Source organism: Anomalospiza imberbis, unplaced genomic scaffold, assembly GCF_031753505.1.
Source record: "Anomalospiza imberbis isolate Cuckoo-Finch-1a 21T00152 unplaced genomic scaffold, ASM3175350v1 scaffold_63, whole genome shotgun sequence".
NCBI classification, from domain to species: domain Eukaryota; kingdom Metazoa; phylum Chordata; class Aves; order Passeriformes; family Viduidae; genus Anomalospiza; species Anomalospiza imberbis.
This window is the reverse complement of record NW_027100244.1, coordinates 428,705-442,628: the sequence shown is the minus strand read 5'-3', so window position 1 is coordinate 442,628 and position 13,924 is coordinate 428,705.

Here is a 13,924-nt window from a genome sequence, read left to right as displayed (position 1 = left end):
ATGGTCTCAATTGCCCGCTGCAGGCTCCTACTCTGTCCCAGTGTGATCCCAGTATGATCCCAATATGATCCCAGTCTCCCTCGGTGTGACCACAGTCTGCCCCAGCATGGGCCCAGCTGCTCCCAGTATGATCCCAGTATGATCCCAGTATAAAAAAGTCACTCCCAGTGCTGCCATTCCTGGGATCCCCCAGCCCTCTCTGCGTTCCCCCCTCCCGGATCTCCCGAGAGGAGCCCCAAGGGCTGGCAGTCCCCTGGCAGGGTCCCCAGCAAGGCCCAGTTTGGATGTGCAGCCCCCAGTTTTCCCAGTTTGCCTCTCCTTTTGCCTGGGCCGGGTTCCCCCCATCCCCAGCGGGTGGGAGCAGCCGAGAGCCCCGCGCTGCCCATCCCGACCTGTCCCGGCTCCATCCCCGCTCCTGCCGCGGGCTGCCAGGGCTGCGGGAACGGGGCACTGAGGGTGTCGCTGCTCCTGGGGAAGGAGGAGGAGGGAGGGAAGAGGAGGCATGGGACTAAGAGGAAGAGGAGGGACAAATGAGGATCAGGGAAAGAAAAAGGAACCATGAGGTGGAGCCCTCCCTGAATTCGCAGGCCCCCTGGGACCATCACCCCCTCATCCCATGGGTGACCAGGGATAGGGAGCTCGGCCCAGATATCCTGGGGGGGTCCCTGGGTTGGGTTTTTTGGGGGGATGTTTGGAGAATGAAGAACTGCAAAGCCAAGCGGAAAAGGCCCCTTGGGGGGACACTGGGGGACACCGGTGGCAGCTGACAGCAGAGGCAGCCTGGAGGAGCAGAGCCCTGTGTCCCCCAGGAGCCCAAAGTTGGGAGCTCAGAGAGGGGGGAGCGCCGTCATTGGCGGGACCCTCAACAGCCTGGAGAGGGGCAGGGGGTACTCCTTGGAGCCCCTGCAGCCCAAAGCAGAGAAGGAGGAGAGAAGGGACCCTGGGAGCCCAAAAAGCCCTGGCATCCTGTGCCAGGAAGGCGGACAGAGCTTCAGCCAGAGCTCGGAGCTGGTGGGCCATGAGCAGGTTCACCATGGGGAGAAGCCCTACAAGTGCTTGGAGTGTGGGAAGAGCTTCAGGCAGAGCTCCCACCTGATCCAGCACCAGATGATCCACACCGGGGAATGGCCCTACGAGTGTGGGGAGTGTGGGAAGGGCTTCAGCTGCAGCTCCCACCTCGTCACCCACCAAGGCATGCACACTGGGGAGAGGCCCTACGAGTGTCCCGAGTGTCAGAAGAGGTTTCAGACCAGCTCCAGTCTCCTCAGGCACCAGCGGATTCACACGAGGAGAGGCCTTTCCGCTGCCCCAACTGTGGGAAGGGCTTCAAACAAAAGTCCCACCTCGTCACCCACCAGCGCATCCACACTGGGGAGAGGCCCTACGAGTGTCCCCAGTGTGGGAAGAGCTTCTCCAGGAGCTCTACCTTGACCCAACACCAACGGAGGCACCGGTAAGGGAAATCCTGCAAATGCCTCAGCTGTGGGAAGAGCTTTGTGCCCTGCTCCAACTCCATCCCTCATGGGAGGACCCACTTTGGTCAGAGCCCTGGTGACCCACATTCCCAGTGATCCCTGCTGAGAAGACACCTGGAAGGTGGTCTCCACATCCTCCTGGATCCCCATAGGCACCTGGATGAACACAGGGGCAGGAACATCCATCAGGACTCTGATCTAAACTGGAGATTCATTGGGAGGAAGTGATCTCTTGACTTCACACCCCAAAAAATCTCACCCGCTCTGTCCAGTTATTTCTTCTGGTGGCATCAAGCAGTGCTGCATGATCTTGGAGGTCTTTTCCATTTCAATAATTTCTTTCCTCACCCTGTCTAAACAACCAAAACTGGGGTGAAAATAAAGAAATTGAGCAAAGAGATCTAAAGCTGCACCATTTACCAGGATTTGGGGGTGAATTTGGGGTTGGTTCAATAGAATATTTGGGAGGATTTGGGTGTTCTGAAGCTATCAAAGGCAGGGGACATGTCCACAATCTCATAGGTGTGCCGGCAAAAGGTGTCCACCTGAGCCCGCCTGTTCTCCAAGAATTCTAATTGTCTGTCCCAGTCCCTGGCCTGGGTCTCCCTATCCGGGATGTTCCCCCAAAGTGCCCAAATCACTGCTGAAGTGCCCGAGCTGATCCTGGCTGTAAATGTTCCTGTCCACCAACCTCTCCTGGTCAGTGCCATGGGAGGTGGGAGTTTAGGGGCTCCTGGGGGGACTGGGAAGGGCTTCTGTCAATCCTGTGGGCATTTGTGGTGCTGGGAGGGGGCTTGGCAGGGTCTATGAGGGAGATTTGGGTCCCTGAAAGGGCTGTGTGGCTTGCAGAGAATTTGGGTGGGTCCTGGGGGAGATGGAAACGGGTTTTGGTGGTTCTTGGGGTCATTTATCTTGCAGGGAGTAGTTGGGGTGGGGGGGGGTCCTGGCTGGGAGCTGTGGGGTGGTTGGAGGAGTCTGGGAGTGGCTGTTGGGCTGGGAGGGTGTTTTTGGGTGGTTGTGACTCCCCCAGACTCCCAAAGCTGCCACCAGACCCCACCCCTCAAGATACTGCCAGAGCTCAGTGGCTCCATGTTGGGGTTCATCGTCCTGGCTCTGCAGAAGATATGGGGGGGTCCCCGGGGCCGTGTGTGTCCCCCCAGAGCGTGTGTGACACCCCCCATCCCATTGTCACCCCCTTGTCCCTCCCCACAGGGCTCCAGCCCCAGCTCCTGCTCCCCCAGAGGGAATTTGGGGAGGGGGCAGGAGGGTGTGCAGCCCCCGCCGGGGAATGGCCCCAGCCCAGCCCCTTTGTTCAGCACCAAGCTGGGCTCGGGGCCGCAGGAGGAAGAGGCTGGTGGGAAGCAGATCCTGCAGCTGGGACAGTGCTGGGGGTCAGGGCAAGGGCCTGCCCTGCACACTTGGCTCAGGTGTGACCCTGCCCCGGCAAGGGAGCGGGACATTCCCATCCCCACGGATCAGGGCTGGGAGCAGCACTTGGGGCACGGACATGGAAATACTGGGAGCGACTGGGAGCACACTGAGGGCGTGAATTATTCCCTTGCCTCCACCTTCTCCGGCCGCCCTGCCAGCTGAGAAATGCTCGCTGGGCTTTGGCCTTGGCCAACAGCCCCTGGGCTCAGCTCACTTGAGACCACATCTCTCGGGACAGCGCCTCCCTAGGGTCGGAAAAGAACCCCTGCTGCCTCGCCCACAAGAACAGCCTTTCAAAATCACTCCAGGAGACGGAATCACGTTTCCTCTCCAGGACATCCCTCCAGAGATCCAACATCAGAGATTCCATCCCGAAACCCATAGAGGTTTCCATCACTAACACAGCAGGCAAAACGCCAAAGAGGAGGGGGGGTGAGCACACTCTGACCCGATCTAAGCTGTAGTATGCTCCGGCGGCTCCCAGATGTCACCAGAGGACACCGGGAAAAAAAATGACGCACCACATCTTTGGTCACCATGAAGAGACTAATTTATTTCCTCTGGCTCCAATCATTTATAGTTCTCAAAAGGTGCCAGTGGATTGGAGGGAGAACATGCCAACTCTCCAACGACACTGGACAAACTACCAGTACAGCAAATTTCTCCGCCTCTATGAAAGAATGTAAAACAATAGGTTGTTTACAGAAAGTTGCGTGAGAAAGTTCTCTACAAGGATGAAAACTCAGAAGGCTTTAGAAAATCTTAAAAAATCAGGGTGACAGTTTATAGCTTTCCATCTTCCTAATACGGTACTTTGTAATAGAAAATGGATTTCTCCCTTTCCTCCTGACTTCAGATAAGATGTCTGTATTTCCCTAATGTGGCAACCACAGTGAAGTCAGTCCAGAGGGAGAAGCAAGGAGATCAGAAGTCCTTAATTCATTCTGGAGGGGTTAGAGACCTATTGAGTTGTGACACAGCTTTACGTATGAAGGGCTGCAAGCCAGCATTGGCCTTGGACAATCTCACACCCTCTGGGCCTTTCATACCACAGTTGAGTGAATACAACGCTCGCATTGTGCAGAGCTCCAGCGAGGGGAATGAAACTGCCCCATTAAAGACTTCTTTCTCTGGAAAATGCTATTGTAGCTTGGCCAGAGCATTTTGTAGGTTCATATTGATTTTCCTTTGATTCCAAGGCTCCTGAGAAATAGCCCTCAACAAGCCCAAATCATGAAAGTTTAAATGCAACATTTTTTGTTTTGAATCAGGCAACATTTTTGGAACGGATTTCTGATTCTTATATTCTACATTTTAAAATGATCCCGTGATACAAAAACCTTGATTCAGTGTGCTGGACACCTGAGATGGCATTACTTCTGGCTGCTGCTTCACAGAGTAAGGGCCTCCTGTGGGAAACGTGTCCTGCCTGATGTCCAGGTATGGGAATTGCACAGCATCTCAAACTGTTTTTATGGGAATTGCACAGCATCTCAAACTGTTTAGGTAACTGCTGTTATCTTAAAAGCTGTGTGTACTGGATCCTGTTCATCCAGATGCAAAGCTGCATTCAGGTTTGCATTTCCAAGGAGGAAAAAAATTAAGACTGACACAAGGTGCTTTTTTTCCTCAATTATTTTTTTCTACCTGGCCAGCAAACAAAAAAAATCAATGACTCCCTCAGCTCTAATTGACATTTCTGTGTTAAATGAAAATGGACCTTGATTCCAATTCAAATGGCAGCACTGGGTGATAAAGTAAGTATTTTGGAATTTTCAATGCATATAAAAGTTGATGCAGTAAAATGATTTTTGAGCCACTTGGAATTTTTTTTGGCTATATCTTAAATCAAACAACAGTTAATGTAAGACCCCTTAATCCCTAATTCTCAGTGCTGGTAACACAATAACACTTTTACTCAGTACTGTACTTTCTCTCCTTGGGGAACATGAAAGAAAAGTACTTTCAGAAGGAGCAGGATATTTTAGGATGTGTCCTAAAATGTAATTTCTTCCTTTCAGAGGGTGTGTAAGAACTTAATTTAACCTCCCATCGTGTCCCTCAGTGGAGGAGTGTTCTCTTGTGAGTGCACACTGGCTGTTGGAGCTGCCTCTGGACTCCCCTGTGCTGCCATGCGGGGCACATGCTCAGGGCAGCCGTGCTGAGGTGCCCCTGATGTGGGGTGAGGGGGGAGCAGGGGCTTGAGGAAACAGGTGGAGATTTAGATGGAAGAAGGGGGGAAGTTCAGAAAATTTCATTGCCTGCCTTTCTCTATCCTTCCCATATCTCCTATCTCCATTGCATCTGGCCTTCTCTCAGGATGAAGTAGTTGAGGAGAAATGTGGAGTCTGTGCCTTTTCCACTCACATAAATCGGTATTGATCTAAGCCAAGAACTGCTTGGAGGCAAGCAGAAGAAGAATCCATCTCTATTCCTTTTTGACACTGAGGTATTGAAAGGCCAGACAGAAAGAGTAATTTCTGAGAAATCCTGCATTTGGCAAGGTGAATTTTGGTGTGAAACAAAACTTTATGAGCAAGTAGGGGAAAGAAATCCTTTGAGAAATTTTATGAGGAGCAGAGAATATTGTACAAAAGAATCAGCATCTCATTACAAAATGTCATTCAGGAAACCTGCACTTAATCCTTCATATAGAGATCATTTTGTTAAATTAAGGACATATGTGGAGATTGTTGCTGGAGAGAGTTCAAAGAAGAGAAGAGATGTCTGTAATTTTGGGTTTCTGCTTAAATATATGGTATTGTGTAGTTGATGTCTGAACTGGGATGACACAAGACAAATTAAATTTTAACTCATTAGTAAATTTTCCTGCTAACAAGCTACTCGGATGATCCAGAAATACATGATGCAGTAGCAGCTGCTAGGAGATGAAAATATTTCATTGTAGCAATACATGGTATAATGAAGGATGGGGAATGAATGCAGTAGTGCAATAAGGACAGAAGAAGATGGATGACACATAAATATTCACCCTCTGTGTTGAGTTTACACAGGACAGATGACGTCAGTAAACTGAAAACACCACTGAGACACATAAGTCATGAAATACTAATATTAGAGCCACTTGGGGAAAGAAAGTTGTCAGGGGGAAGAAAGTTGTCAGAAGAATTTTCTGTTAGAAAATACAGTTAGTCAAAATCAGAAAGTTTCTTGGAGATATGTCATTTTCAGTGACATTTTCTACACTAAAATATCAACCAAAATTGTCTGCATTCTGACAGTGTCAAAGGCTGTGATGAGAAACCTTGCCAACTGACTTGCTTTGGCACCAAGATAATGACAACATGGTGGACACATATTCTATACCAAATGTAGAACAAGAAGTGTAAAAGTTCCTTGTTCCTCTGTCCTCTTTGACCCTCACTTCTGGTAATGGGCCCTGTGTATTCCTGGGCCCTGTCTGTTCAAAGTGGTATTTTTCTGTCCTGGAGAGATTTGGGTTCCATGTCTCTCCTCTTTGCTGAGTCTCCTCAGTTGCATGGAGGGCATTACCGTAGGATTTTTGCTGAGGTTCTTGGGGTACTGAAGGTGCTGCAGGGAGGCAAGTGTGCCTCAAAGGCACAAATGTTTTCCTTTCAGAACCAATTATGGGGATTTTATCACTGATAATCATTGAAGTGTCCAAAGTGACATCTCTCTATATGTTTGAAATTAATGTTTAATGTTCTGACATTATAGAGAGGAAATGCTTTAGTGTTATTGACTATCAGGTGAAAAATATTTACTGATACTCATGGGAAATTTAATGATCTTGTCTTTCCCTCTTGGGACTGAAACCAAGCCTGTCTGAATTCCTCAGAACAGAAATGCTGGCTTCTGACACATTTAGATGGAGAATGTAGCTAGGAAAGTGGTTTTAAAATTAATCTTGGCAATATTTTGCCATAAGATGATCTTCATTGGCTGCTGTAAAGGTACGGTGAAGGGAACTTGAATATCAGATACTGCTTTTTGTTCCTGAAACGGTCTTAGCTTTTACTGAGGATAGCTCTGTGGAAATTCAAAAGTGTGGCAGCTTCACCATTTGTTAACTAGAACAGAAACTCAAGGGGAGAATGAATTGCAAGAGAAACTGTTTTGAAGGCCCAAATAGCTGTTTTTTCACCACTCTGACCCCTTCCCCTGCTGAGCAGATTGATAGCCGAGATCACAAGGTGCACTATTTCCACTCGAGCAGAGCCTCCTGAAGGTGTTAATGGCTGACAACGTTTTCGTGTGGAGCAAGGAGATGTCTCCTCCCTGTTAATTGCAATCGATGTACGATGTTTCTCTATCAAGCACTGAAATGCTTTAAAGAGAAATGTTTGATTCCTGGTTTAAAGAACTGTTTCAGCCATGACCTGGGAGGCAGAAGGTGTCTCAAGGAATGCTCTGGAGTGCTTTATGTAGGAGTCAGATAACGGGATTGCAGTGGCCCCGCTCAGGGAGGAGGTAGGGTGGATGTTTGCTGCTGTTTTAAAGGTGTGAACAGGCGATAAGGAGCAGCAGAAACACGGGGTTTACAGATCCATTGATTATGCGATCACTCCATTCAGCCAAGTAAAGGTTTTTGTGATTTAGACAATTAACTTTTGAAAGGAAGAAAAAAAAAAAAGGATGAAGAAGATACAGATGGGCACAAACACAGGAGATGAGCATTGATTTTAGGGTATGGGGAGAAGCAGAAGGCGGCAATTTGAAGGAAGATGAGGGAAGCTCTCAGGGTGTCAAGAGGCCCTTGAAAGGGACCCATCTGTCTGCAATTTCCTGCCCTCTCAGGTGGAAGGAGTGATTAATGACCAGGAAAGGATATGAGGGATGTGTAGAGAGCTGAGGGTCTTTTGTAGAAGTTTGTGAAGCTTTAAGTAGTCTGCTGAGTTTCTTGCAGCAGAGAAGCTGAGCCTTGGTTGTTGGTAAGCTTTGAGAAGCTGATGTTGAGCTATCTCAATTGAAAGAAAATCTGCTGTGGTCTGAAATGTTTTCTACCACTGAAGAACCAGTACTGGGGTAGAAATGTGTTCTAACCAGGTAGGAAGCTTTTCTCTTTGTGGGGCAATGTGAAGTGGAGAATGAGAGAAGACCTAGTAAAACTGGGAGGGGATAAGGCTGGAAAACTGTGTGCTGAGAAGTTGATTGGAAAATACAGGGATGGGGCAGCAAATGGAAGTTGCTGTTGGAGAAGAATAATATGATTGTGTTAGAAAGCTAAGTTTTTGGGACATGGCCTAGAGAAATGAAAGAGCAGGCAGGGGGAAATGTGGGAGAAGGTGAGGTTTGTGCATTGGGGCAGTACAATCCAAATAATAGGTTTTAATAGTGGTTTAAGATCCAGGACTGGCTAAAAAGTCACTCTAGAAGGAAAAGAATATTTCACTCTTTTAGATGCAGATAGCTGGATTGATTTCATGCAAAGAGAGAAACATGATCTTTTTGAGAAAGAATGTTGGTTTTGTTCTATTGGAGATTTTGGACTTACCTGATGTAGAAGGACTGGCTGGTAACAAGAGATGCAGACAGAGGATAAGAGCCAGGATGGAAGTAAAACAGCCTGATTATGTCTTGGTAAAAGAGCTTGGTGGAGATGATAAGGAAACACACTGGCAGATATTAACACTATTAATTAACATTCAGCCTTCATCTGCATGAAGAGCTATCTCACAGTAATTTGGTAGTGGCAATGGAGATGAAGAATAGATGCAAGATTGGATGCAGCTGGCAAAGAGCACCCTAGATCCTCAGGATGAAGGATAGTCTGCTGGCTGTGATGCAAGGCATCAAGGGGGAGACGAGCTGTAATAGGAGGGATCTGGCACTTGAATGAAGAGAATCAATCAGTGGTTGGTAACTGGCCATGGTAGACATCTGGCAGCATGACTGTACAGCTGTGACCCTTGCATCTGGAGACAGTTACATGGGTTTGTGTCCAAAGCAGGAGTTTCAACAGGAATCTGAACTCGAGTGCAAAGTCATTCCTCACTGACTGATGTGTGTGCAGTAAGTCAACGGTGCACCAGAGCAAAGCTCCCCCCTGGCTGCCTGTTCTGGCAGTTTTAGGATCATGTTGGCCAAGGGAGCAAGCCTGAGAGTGCCATCACGCTGGGGATATATCTGGCATGGTGGAGGTGGATTCAACTCCAGACCTGTCACCTGTCCCCACTCCTTGGTGATGAGCAGTGACACAGCCATGGCTTTGCCTGTGGATTTGTGGCTTTCCAACCTTCCTTTGCTTGTCCTTAGAAGAAAGACATGAGATGGCTCTTGTTCTAAAATTAAATAGCTTTGTTCCATTGCCAGTGAAGAAAAAAGCAAGAGTTGATTTTTTTTCATCTCCCTTAGAGGATGCCAAACATGGACTGAATTCCTCAGGGCATCTGTAGCACTGCCACTCTGTCTTCTTGTTACTCTGACCATCTTCATCACCACATTTGATGTGCAAATGTGGAAAGCAAGGCTTGGGTTTATAATGGCTAATTGCTGATTCTTTTTAACTGCTCTGCTCTATTGGAAATGGGAAAACATGTTGGTGAGTTGTTTTTTTTTTCCTTCCTGAGCTGCTCACAAAGTGGAGTGAGACAGATACCTCCTGGTCATACACCTCACAGAATGGTGGAGCAAATGTAAAAAGAGCTGTACATAGTGACTAGGGCAAAGGAAATCAGCTCAAGCTGCTTCTTGGGACTGTCCTTATTAGTTTGAGGGTTGTCTGGACTCTGATGCTAATGGTGCACAATGTTTTGGGCAGCAGAGAGGATGCTTGGAAGAAAGGGCACAATCATACACACACTTGATTGGACTTGTATCTCTAGGGGAGTTCAGGGGAGATATTGAAGGGAGATGCCCAACTTCTAAAAAATGGAAGAGTTTAGGCCAGCTGGATTAAGATACATTAGTGTTCCCAACCAATGACAGGACCAGTCTTGCTGGCACCTGCTCCCCAGTTATTTCTGATTCAGTGAGATGAAAAAAAAATCAGGTGATAGGGAAACCTGTAGGTTATCTTTTGTCATAACTAGTATTAACTATTACTGATCAAAGAAAGATGATGTAACTAACCCATTTTGCACCATAGTATACCCATTAACAACCCATTTTGTATCATCCATGTGAATGTAAGTGCTAAAAATGAAACTAGCCACAGCCCCAGGGACATAGGTCTGAAAAAAATTAATCTTTAACAACAAAATGGAGAAGGAGTAGAAGTAAGCATGGGAATCAATTTTTGAGAAGGATTTGCTAGCATCAATATGTTATAGACACAGCTCTGGCAGAAGCACAGCTGTCCAGCTTTCAAGGTCTGCCTGCTGCAGCACCAGGCAGAGGGACCTGCAGGGAATGTGCCCTTTGTAGCAAGGGACTCAAATTACACTAATTATTCCTGTTTCTTGAAAGGGCTAATTAGCTCAAGAGTTGTGCAGAAGGGCTACCTGCCTTCCAGGGGCCTCCTCAGGCCCCTTGGTTTCACCTGAGGCCATTTGGACATAATGGCTAATTGAAGCAGAGTGGGTTCAGATACCTGTGTATCATGGAGCTTTGCCCCTAGCAATTGTCAGCTTTCAGAAAAAGAACAAACAACGAGTAATTGGCTTCAGTTTTTTTACAGACTGATTGTTCTAAGGGACCTAAGCAGAGCGGTTTCTTTAAATTCAGGATGGACAGGTGCATCTGCCAGTTACTTCTCACCTAGGAGAAGTATCCAGCAAGCACTTGTCTTTGCTCATATTGCATATTTTTGAGTAATTAATTTGGCATTAAATTTTTGGTGGTTGTGTTCTGCATACTGGTATATGTTTTCTTGGGAAAAGCAAAACCCATATTGCCTGTTTAGGTAGTCAAATCAGAAAGTTTGACTGTGTGGCTGAGGAAGAATTGCTGTGGTGGACTCTTCCTCGTGGATAACTCTTCTTGAGTCTGCTGCCATTGCTGTCTGCATCCTTACCATGTCACGACATTGCAGTTTGATAATGCATGTGATTGTGAAAGTGGAAAAGTGTGACCTTGAGAAGGATGCAGAAGGAGAGGGAAAGAAATATGGAGTTGAGGGGACAATAAAGAATTGTGAGTAAATATGAATCTTCAAAACGACACATTTTCTGCCTTGAGATTTTGTATGCATGTGCACCGTCCATCTACATCTAGCTGGTCTTGTTTTCGGTTTGTTTTTTTGGGGGGTATTTTTTTGTGTTGTTTTATGTTTTTTTGGGTGGGTTTTTTTGTTTTGGTCTGTTTTTTTTTTCTGTCTTATGGGCTTCAGATAGTTATTCTCAAGAGAAATAACACTGGTTGGAAACAAAATTGGTGGTCCTTGAGCTCCAGGACTGATGAGTAGTGAATAGTTGTTTCATTCCATGTTTTTGTTACATTATTTTTAATCTCTTAAAACCTTACTTTGTGCTTTAAATGACAGGGGAAAAAATCAGTTATTTGGGCTGTTGTTTTCCTGTAGCTTCTGATTTGGTGTATTAACCAGAGGAAAAAAGGTTATGTTGTGCAAAACACTAAAAAAAAAAAAAAAAAGATGAACCTATTTCTTATGTATAGTTGAATTAGGACAAATACAAATATTTTGATGAATGGAAACAGATAAGAGCTCAGTCCTTTGATAAAGATATGCTGATTTGAAACTTTTAAATTTCTGATATTAAAAAAATGTGGAATTGTAGAAAAGTAGAGCTGGAAGACATCATGAGAGCTTATACTGCTGATTTCTTCCCTGTGGCAAGAGCAACTCAACCTGAACTATTTTGGACAGAAATGTATCCAGCCTATGCTTCAGAAGGTCTGGCCTACTGAGAATAGAAAATTTCAGGAACCTGTTCTCACACATCATTGCTATTGCTGTCAGGAACTTTTCTCTTAATACTCAGTTTGCATTTTCTTTGTAGGTACTGCAGGTTTTGATTCCTCTCCTGCCCATGACAAACCTGAAAAGAAATTTGTTCCCTTTTTGAAACAGCCCTGCTCAAACCCGACCTAGATGGGATTAGGATAATATATTAGGATGATTTAAAGCATTTGAAACAATTCTAAATTCCTTTTTTTTTGCGGGCTGAATACTCAGCTTTAAGAAGATGCAGTGTGGGAAAGAAAAGAGAAGCACCAAGAACTGAGCAGGCTTATACAGCTCAACAAAGCCAAAAGCAGAGAAGAGCCTTCTTAACTCCAGATTTGATTCCTGGTTTGGTACACAGACCATCTTCCTTACCTAAGAAGTACTGAGCTTCTCACAAGGGACACTTGTCATTTAAAGCAGCATAATTTAGAGACATTGGTCAGTTTTGAATCCAGCTGCTCGTGGTTCTGTGTGAGCCGGTTTCCGTGAGATTGGATCAAGACTCTTTGCAGTATCTCTGGTAGATGGGATATGCACAGGGGCACACGGTTTATATATGGTCAAGAGAAGCACTGAAAAGAGATGCTGCGAAAACCCTAAAAGCTGTCTCTGAAATTCAATCGTTTTTTACTGCATAATTAAGCACTTTTGCTGACACATCCTCCCTTATGATTCCCTTTAAGTTGGAGCATCTGGCCGGGTGTTGCACAAGAGCCCAGTTTTCTTCTCCCTATACAACGGAGTTTTGATTAATTAATCATGGCTTCTGTTTGAATAATACATTAAAGATGCACTTGAATGTTCTAGGACAAAAGTAAAATTAAAAAAAGAATGCACACAAAGGGAAATACTGCTCTGTCTTGTGAAATGACACGTTCTCTTCAAATGGCAGGACTGTTCTAAATGTGTTACTGGTCAGGCTGTATTTCTTTTCCTGCTTGTTTCTTTTCATGTCCATTTCACATGGTGATAGTCACTTGCCTCAGCAGGCTTTTAAGTCACCAAAATGTTGAATTTTAACGTGATATGGAAGAATGCTACAGTTAGGACAAATATGCTTTTTGAGACAATACTTTGCTATATTAAAAACCAAGGAATTATGAAGCTTTCATATTGTTGGCTGCTGTCCATTTTTATTTATGACTTCACAAGAGCAGTTTCGTGCTGATATGACCAGAGCAAGTTGAGTAGTTGTACTTCTACAAATTTCACTATGGTTTCAGCTCTTGGTCTGAGATTTTTTTTTGAAAATACGGAGGGTTGGACTAAGCTTGCCTTCATGCAATTTGAGCTTTTTGGAGTTGCTCAGTGTTTCCAGTGCATGCTGCTGAAGCAGCATGCTGATGTTGGATCATGCATGTTCAGTGTGTCTGGTAAATAGAGCTCTTTGCAATCCTGTTCTATTGACACTTTTTAAAGAGGTCTTAGTAGCAGTGACAGAAGAGATAAGGTGGTGCTGTGTGTTGAAGTGAGAGCCAGGGCCTGGCTAGCTCTTACTGCTGAAGAGCTGGGGTGTGAGAGGAGACCACTGCTGAAATCCTGGCTATGCAAAGCTAAGGCAGCTTCTGTCCCTGGCCTAAAGAGACAAAGTGCTGCCTTTTCCCTAGATGAAGGACCATGGGGAAATCAAGATTTCATGCAATTGTTTCTGTGTCTCTCAAGTGGTGATAGCAGTAAAGCACAGGGTGCACCTGCAGCCTCATTTGGGTCTGCCTTCCTAGGTGACTGAGCAGGAGAGCTTTCCAGTCTTTATATGCTGTCAGATGTGACACTTGGCCAAAAGCCCCTACTCTGAAAATGCAACAAAGTGAAGCCCATATGACTGCTGAGATCTCACTAGATGGAGCAGGGAAGCACTGCTGGATGTTATCCATGGAGGCTCTTTCAAGAGCTTTTCTCCCCTTCTGCCCCCTTTAATCCATTTTCAAGCCTAGCAATGCCTCATGTTTACCCAGCAGGCTCACATGAAAAGGTCACTTCTATTTCTTTGACCTTTTTCAGCTCAGTAAACATCGGCAGCTGGAAATCCTTTCTGTAGACATGTCAGCTGCAGCGAAATGGTGTTGCAGGTAGTGACATGCATACAGAGCATCTCTGACCTCTGATGTTGTTTTCCCATCAACACAGAAGTTTTCCCAACATTTTAGTCCTTGTGACACCAATTGCTCTCAGGGAGCTTGTGGAAGGG